A 7,923-nucleotide genomic window follows, 5' to 3' on the forward strand; every position below is an offset into this window, starting at 1 on the left:
GGAGGTGGTGGTGAGGCCCTGTTATAGTCTCCACTACTCCCAGCACCTCTCCATTTGCAAATGGGCCCTTTCTCCCTCTCAGAGACCCCTGCATCTTGCCATCTCGATTAGCAGATAGGATGACCAGGAGGAGATGGCAACTGAGAGAGTCTCTCCATTTTCTCTGCCACTAGGTAGTTCTGGGATTGGCAGTGAGAGCCCAACAGACCCCAGCAACTAGGCACGAGAACCAACCAGCCAGTCTGGGTTCTAAAGCCAAATACAATAACTGTTATTAATAGGGAGGCAGGTTCAGAAAGACAGAAGGAAGTGAAGCTCTGGGTGGAAATGCTTTATCTCACAACTGCACTGAAAATTGTGATTGCAATTAAAGGATTTTCATCTTGTAGATCCATCATTTTATTTGACTTAATCTGTTCTGTTTAAAAGAAAAAAAAGAGCAAGTGCTAGATTCCTATCACTACCACCTGGAATTTAGGATACTTTTTTTTTTTTTTCCAAGATAACTTTATACATGCCCATGTCCAAGAGCCAAGAAGGCATCTTGAACTCATTGGATCTTCTTTAACAGGTCCTGACCCACTGAAATACGTAAAGCAGCAATGCTTCTTCTGGCTGTCTGTGCGTGACGTTGATTTATGACTAGCTTTCTGGTCGAACCACTGTAATTTTGTGAAATGATAGCAGTATTGATTCTAGAAAGAGTTTCACTTTCCTGAAACTACCAGGCTAGAGGAACTAAATGAAGCCTTGAAGTGAACAATATAGCTTTCCACTTTATCAATTTCATGTTTGCCTCCCATCTTTGCTTAACAAGTTATATACCCCCCCAATTCGGTTTCCTTTTTCTTATTCTCACTGACTTGCAGCCTTCTCTGGGGTCAACAAACTGAGTCTATCGAGTGTACCTGCAACCCTTGAGAAGTTCTTCTCCACATGCAAATTATTTTGCATTAAACTCAAAGCAGGGAATTGCTTGTCAAGGATGTCAGGGTCATTCATGCTTTTTGTGTCCTTGGGGGCATTTCAATACTCTTAATCCTGATCTTGAGAAATATTGATGCAGGGAACCGAAAAGTTGCTTTTAGCATTATGGTCACTGCATTTTCCACTAATACATTTATCATACTTACATCCTATTCTACCTTGGAAAGCACAGTGAGGTTGAATATGGGGGGCGGTCCCTCACTTTATGGTGGTTTCTGATCCAAGCACTGACTGGGGCCAGGCCCGCTTAATTTTAACTGTACTACAGCACTGGCAGGTAAAAAAGAATAGAGATTTCCAGGGAGTATGAAGGGTACCTTCAAGGGATTGTCAGGCAGTGTGGGCAGTACTGTGCTGGATGGGCCAATGGCCATCTGAGTAAGGCTGACTCTGAGTAAGGCAGTTTTTATATAAGCAAGAAGGGATTCACATCAGGGGTTCCCCCTTTTTATGAACTGTAGACACAGAGTATGCCCAATCCCCCTCCTCTCTCTCTCTCTCACACACACACACATAATCCAGCTGGCTGTATGCCCCCTAAGTGACTATTTGCTGCAAGATAAGACACTTGGGGAGCAAACCACTGCTTGGGGAGTGGGGAACATGTTTGATGGGAAAATGGTGCAGAGTAAAAATGTGAAAACTCCTCCACTTTTGTTGTAGTCCCAGGCCAATTCCATTCCCCCCCCCCCCCCACACACACACCTGCTATTTATCAGCAGCAGAAAAGCAGGCATTGTTATATTGATTGCAGTTGAGATCCTTCCACTGCTGGGACGACAGGACCTATTCATGTATTTACAGAGTGTTATGAATGGTCATTATACCACGGTACCAATTTAACATTATACACAGTGAGGCAATGACAACGTCAGATGACTCTTTGCTTCTCTGTCATTGTTGTGATAGGCTCATGGTTGTGACAATTTGACATGCTTTACCACAGCCATGTGGGAGACGTTGATCCAATGATTCATAGTTTGAACCAGAGTATTAAGTTCTGTTTCACTTTGCCCGGAACAACCAAATGCTGGCAGTGTTTGCTTTGTGCCACTTAGGTTGCTGTCATCATTTCCAAGAAGTCCATCCCTTCCTCTTTAAGCTATCACAATTAAGTTTCTGTTAATTGTGTTTTTAATATGTTTTTATCTGCTTGTTAAATTATGTTTTAATCTGTTTTTAATATGTTGTAAGCCGCCCTGGGTTCCTTTAGGGAGAAGGGCGGGATAGAAATAAAGTTTATTATTATTATTACTATCTATACAGGATTCCAGTGACCATTAAGTAGCTCTCCCCCCCATTAGCCCAGAACCATTTACAATCTCATAAAGTGTCCCCCTGTCTTCAAAAACCCATCAGAAAGAAATTCTCCTTGATTGCTTTGGTGTGGGTGACAGCAGCCGAGCTCATCAAGGATGGGCTTCCCCACTGAAGCACTTAATCAACAGAGCACTTGCACCTCCCACCAATGGACCCATCCACAGAAGAAGTAAATACCAACAGAGAGAGTTTCATGAAATGCGTTAATCACAGGCAAATGAGCCCAGTGTCATGGTGGGTACCACAGAGAAATCTTGTCCTTAAAAGCACACCAAAGTGCTTAATAAGCATAAAAGCACCCGAAGGATTTATTTTTCGTCATTTGTGAAAAGAAAAGCTCTCCCATGGCTAGATTCCCCCCCCCCCACTTTTAAAGTCACTTTCTGTGTGTTTCACTTGTAAAGCGTATCGCAGTTCCTCATGGGTCTTTGGTGGTTTAAGGCAGCCTCAGTCAAATATGTCACATGTCAAGAATGTCAACTGTCATTTCCTATTTAATACCATAATTCTCAAATACTTGCCACAAGGCAGAAAGAGGGGACCACACACAAAAGCTGTGATAGGCATTTCTGCTCCCATGCTCCAATGTCTGTCTCCCCTTCTCTTGAGCTTGGTGATGACTCCAAAAAACCACCAAATAAAAACAGGACATTTCAAGGCGGTAAAATTTTGTTGTAATCTTATTAGTCATGGCATGTTTTTCTGCTCTTTGGTGAGTCAAAAGGCTGATGGATACCATTGCGACATGCCCTGGCTCCATGACATGAGCTCCTGAAATACACATGAATTTAGATAAACAACAGGACACCGTACTCTAGGCCAGGCCTGTAACTCACTGCTAGAGCACAAATTTTACAAGCCAAAGATCCTAGTTTCAAATCCTGATAGAACTAGGCAGAGAAAAATTCAGTCTAAAATCCTGGAGAGTCCCTGCCAATGAGTGTTGACAACATTGATGGCCCGGTCCTAACCTCCCTTTATGCCAGTGGAACACGCATTCCAGCAGCATAAACTAATTTATGGCTGAACAGCACCAATGTGCATGGCCAGGTAACCTCCATGGCAAGCTCCACACAAAGGAGGATACTGGATGTCCACCAGTATAGTTAAGCTGGAGGCTGGAGCAGGGGTTGGAGGGACAGGGGTTGAACAGGTTGGGGGAAGGCAGAATGGGTCGGTGATGGGGCAGGTGGAGGGGGATTGGCACATGCTGAATCCTGACCTTCTCTGGCTTGATCTGCCTTCATGGATCAACTCAAATTTGCACCGTCTCCTTTACCTCTTCTGTCCTCCAAGTTCTGCTCTTGCAGTATTCTGTGATCTGTAATATACAGGTGGAGCCTATTTATCTGCGTTAGTTCTGTTCTGTGACTCGTCACGATTAACAAAAAACTCTTTGTGCTAAATTCCATAGAGTTACGCAAATACACTGCAGCCTGACACTTGGGGCTGTAAGGAAACTAAGGCAGCTGTTATCAATCCCCTCCCCTCCTATCCATACTCAGCCCTCAGCCCTCCTGTTGCCAGCTGTCCCCACTTCTTTCACAGGTGGGATGCTGAGCTTTAAAGAGTCCAGTCTTATGCGTTTCTACTCAGAAGTAAGTCCCATTCTAGTCAATGGGGCTTACTCCCAGGAAAGTGTAGAGAGGATTGTAGCCTAAATCTCATGCTTTACTTGCTGGGAAGACTTGCTTGAGTCATTGATTGCCTGCACCATGGGGGGGGGGCGGAATTTGGCAAACACTCCCTGGGTTTTTTAAAGCAATCTCCTCTATTAATAGCGCCCCTGTCCCTGTGTGTGTGAGAGTGAGTGAGTGAGAGAGCTCCACCTCGCTACCGCCCCCCCTTCCGCTCTTTAGCCTCTTTGCTGGCTCAGGGGCTCCAGGAGTCTTACTGTTCCTTCGCAAGGGGAACCTCTTCCAGGGCTCCAGGGCTATTTCCCTGCCTGGGCGAGGCGGAGCCTTTTTGCAGTGTTTTGGGCTGCCTGGAAACAGAGTGAGACGCCAGCACAGGGCAAAGGAGGCAAAGGTGTGTGTGAATTTCAGTTCCCCCCACCCCATTCGCACTGAGACAAATTGCAGATAAAAAATCCATGGATAAATAGGCTGCACCTGTACTTCTAGCTACATACAAGGAACTGAGGCAGAGGAAGGCTTGCCCAAGGCTGCTCCTGATGTATTTGATAATGCCAAGAGCAGAATCTGATGATGACAAAGTGCTAGGGGAGCACCTGAACTCTTTCATTCTGACTTTCTCCTTACACAGGTGGAGAAAGTCCCCCACCCATGGGCCCTGCAACCCATTTACACTTTCAGATCTACTATAGATATCAAGTGAAGATGAAATCACTCATTATTCATGACTGGCTAGTGAGAGAGTGCAATAAAACAAATTAACAGCCAAAAAGGAAGAGCTGAGGATGGAGAAGGGAAGGAAATGACTGGCTTCTCACTGTGTATTGTCTTCCTTATTTGATGAGAAATTCTACAACCTAGAGATCCATCCATGGAGTTGTTGTTTTTTAAGTGCATCAATGCCATGACGAGACACTTTGACTTCACAATATGCCTCTGTTTATCCTGCCCAGTTAATAATTAATGGATTTTGAAAGTCAACCCCCTCCTGTGAATTTCAGGCAAAATATGATTTCGCTTCTGTGCTGAAATTAAAGGAACATTTGGGGGCAACCTTCGGGTCTTTCAGATGTGGACAGTCACATATATAGCTTATACTGCAAATCCCCTACAATTCAGGTATAATACCAGGAGGAAGATGTATGCTTTTTACCGTTGTTGCTGTTGTAATGTCACATAAGGTTGTTCCATTTCTGGGGGAGGACTTCAGGAGGGGCAAAATTGGCAACAACAGAAGTTGGCCAAGCTGGCCAGATGAACAGGTCAACCCCTGCACCCCCTAGAAGTGGTGGCAGTGATGGCACAAGTTGGCTGACAGATTCATACAACCAGTATACCCAGAAGCAGCAACTGTTACCCTGCACATGCCTGATCTCGTCTGATCTCGGAAGCTAAGCAGGGTCAGGCCTGGTTAGTACTTGGATGGGAGACCGCCTGGGAATACCGGGTGCTGTAGGCTTATACCATAGTCTTTCGAGACTGAAGGTTGCCAACCATTTATACCCAGAACCTCTACCAACAAATGGGACCACTCCTGAAAGAACCTGGCAACACTGCAGTCCCCATGGGGTTATACTACTGTGTGGAGAGCATAGAAAGAACCACTACCTATCATCAATCACCCATCACCAGTAAGCTAAGGGGCCATGGTGGCCCAGTGTGCCATAGGGGCCCAATATACGTGATTTGTCCCAGTGCCTTCAGTAATCACTGGCTGCATGGTTGAAACAGCCCTCTGGATTAGAGGGGGGGGGGCAAAGGAACAGCTGAAGTGGTAGAGAGGGAAAATCCTAGGTTCTTCTTTTGGGTTTGATCTATGTTAGATCTATGAATGAACCAATCAAATAAATTAAGCCTGTGTATTTGGAGCCAGCTGTGATTTAACTATTAATAATGGAAGGACACAGTTCAGACAGTGTGTAGCCTGTTCCTATGCATATTTACTTGGGCATAAGTCCTACTGATTTCAAAAGAACATGTCTGCAAATACGTGCGCATATAATTGCAGTTGTATCGGTAACTTTGACTACAGTCGTATACACTTTTATCTGGGAATAAGTTACATTTAATTCACTGGGACTTACTTCTGAGTAGCCATGCATAGGCTTGCATTGTTAGTCAACTACTGGCACTGCAATATTCTAAGTTTATTTTTCCCAGTAACATTCCTTCCGTTAGTTCTGCTAACAAAATTAGGATGCTTGAGGTGGAGCCTGGTTTTCCTAACTGTCCCTATCCCTTGGTAGATATATTTATAATCAAGGGTTTGGGTACTATGGCTGTAAATTGGTTGGGTCTGCATTGCAAAGAGAGGAGAACTGATGTCAGAGGAGCAGGCAGGAGGCAAGATCTACGTATTCAAAGATGAAAGAGGGAAATTGGTTGGGAAGCAAGAAAGGGCATGAAAAGTGTCTTGCACGAAACAAATGTCAAGATTGACAGTAGCATTCTAGCTGTCGACAAACTGATAACCCTACCTTAGTATAATCTCTCCTCTGGCCCTGTAGGATGATGAGCTTAATCTTCTGAAAATGTCTGACAATTCTCCAAATTCTCTATTTTTCTGATATGTAGGAATCACAGAGATGCAAGTGTTCTCTGTTTTCATTTTGGATCAGATGATATTATTCCCTAGGAGCCCTTGTTATCTGTGGCCAGCTTACTGGTTCAGAGCCCAATCCTGAGCTCATCGTGCCAGCCTTACACCAATGGTGGGTGTCGCAAATGTGCCATAAGGCACACCCGTGACACTCAGCATTGGGTTAGCATTGGCTCAGTGCCAGTCTGAGCTGAGCCCAGCTGCAGCTGCAAGCCAGGTGCAAGCTGCCCAGAGCAAGAGACAAGCTCTGGGTGGCAGAGAGGTTTGTTGGGGCAGGGGGGAGGTGTTCCGGGGGAGGGCAGGGAAAGGCAGGAGGAGGGCGGGATGGGGGGGATGAAACAGGGTGGGAGTGGGGTGGGATCAACAGAGCTCTGCTCTGCCAAACCCAGAATGTGTTGGGCCTTCCTGCCCAACACAGAGACTCTTAAGTCGGTGCTGGCAAAACAGCCAGCTTGGGACTTTCCCCGGAGGAAGGGGACAAATGCAGGGCTTGGGGTTGAAAGTCCCCTTCCCCCAAAGAGACTTTCAGTTGCTTCCCAGCACCCGCTGGATGTAGAGGTAACAATTCTGGCACCTCTGCCCTAACAGGCGCCAGCAAGCTTAGGATTGGGCTGTCAATGTTCTGAGTGGGAGTTGCTATACAATACATTATATCAGTGGTTCTCACACAGTTAGCACCGGGACCCACTTTTTAGAATAAGAATCTGTCAGGACCCACCAGAAGTGATGTTATGACTGGAAGTGACATCATCAAGCAGGAAAATTTTTTAACAATCCTAGGCTGCAATCCTACCCACACTTACCCAGGAGTAAGTCCCATTAACTGTCATTGTTAAAAGAATATACATAGTAGCTTGTTAAAAGTACAGGTCTGGAACATTTCCCCAAATACAGTCACATCCTATGGTAGCATCAAGTCTAATCGATTAAAAATAAAATATTGAAATGAATGGGGACCCATCTGAAATTGGCTCAAGACCCACCAAGTGCAGTGTTTCTCAAACTGTGGGTCGGGACCCACTAGGTGGATCGCGAGCCAATTTCAGGTGGGTCCCCATTCATTTCAATATTTTATTTTTAATATATTAGACTTGATGCTACCATAGCATGTGACTGCATTTGGGGAAATGTTTCAGACCTGTACTTTTAACAAGCTACTATATATATGCTTTTAAAAATGATAGTATATAGGACTTACTCCTGGGTAGGTGTAGGTAGGATTGCAGCCTAGGATTGTTAAAAATTTCCCTGCTCGATGATGTCACTTCCGGTCATGACATCACTTCCGGTGGGTCCCGACAAGATTCTTTTTCTAAAAACTGGGTCCTGATGCTAAATGTGTGAGAACCACTGACCTAGTGGATCCCGACCTACAGTTTGAGA

The 7,923-nt window shown here is 45.1% G+C and overlaps 1 pseudogene; it reads left to right on the forward strand.

Moving 5' to 3' along the window:
* Positions 1-5,283: 5,283 nt before the first annotated feature.
* On the forward strand, positions 5,284-5,400 carry LOC136654923 (5S ribosomal RNA; annotated as a pseudogene).
* Positions 5,401-7,923: the final 2,523 nt, after the last annotated feature.

This window comes from Tiliqua scincoides, chromosome 5 (genome assembly GCF_035046505.1).
Source record: "Tiliqua scincoides isolate rTilSci1 chromosome 5, rTilSci1.hap2, whole genome shotgun sequence".
Lineage (NCBI taxonomy): Eukaryota > Metazoa > Chordata > Lepidosauria > Squamata > Scincidae > Tiliqua > Tiliqua scincoides.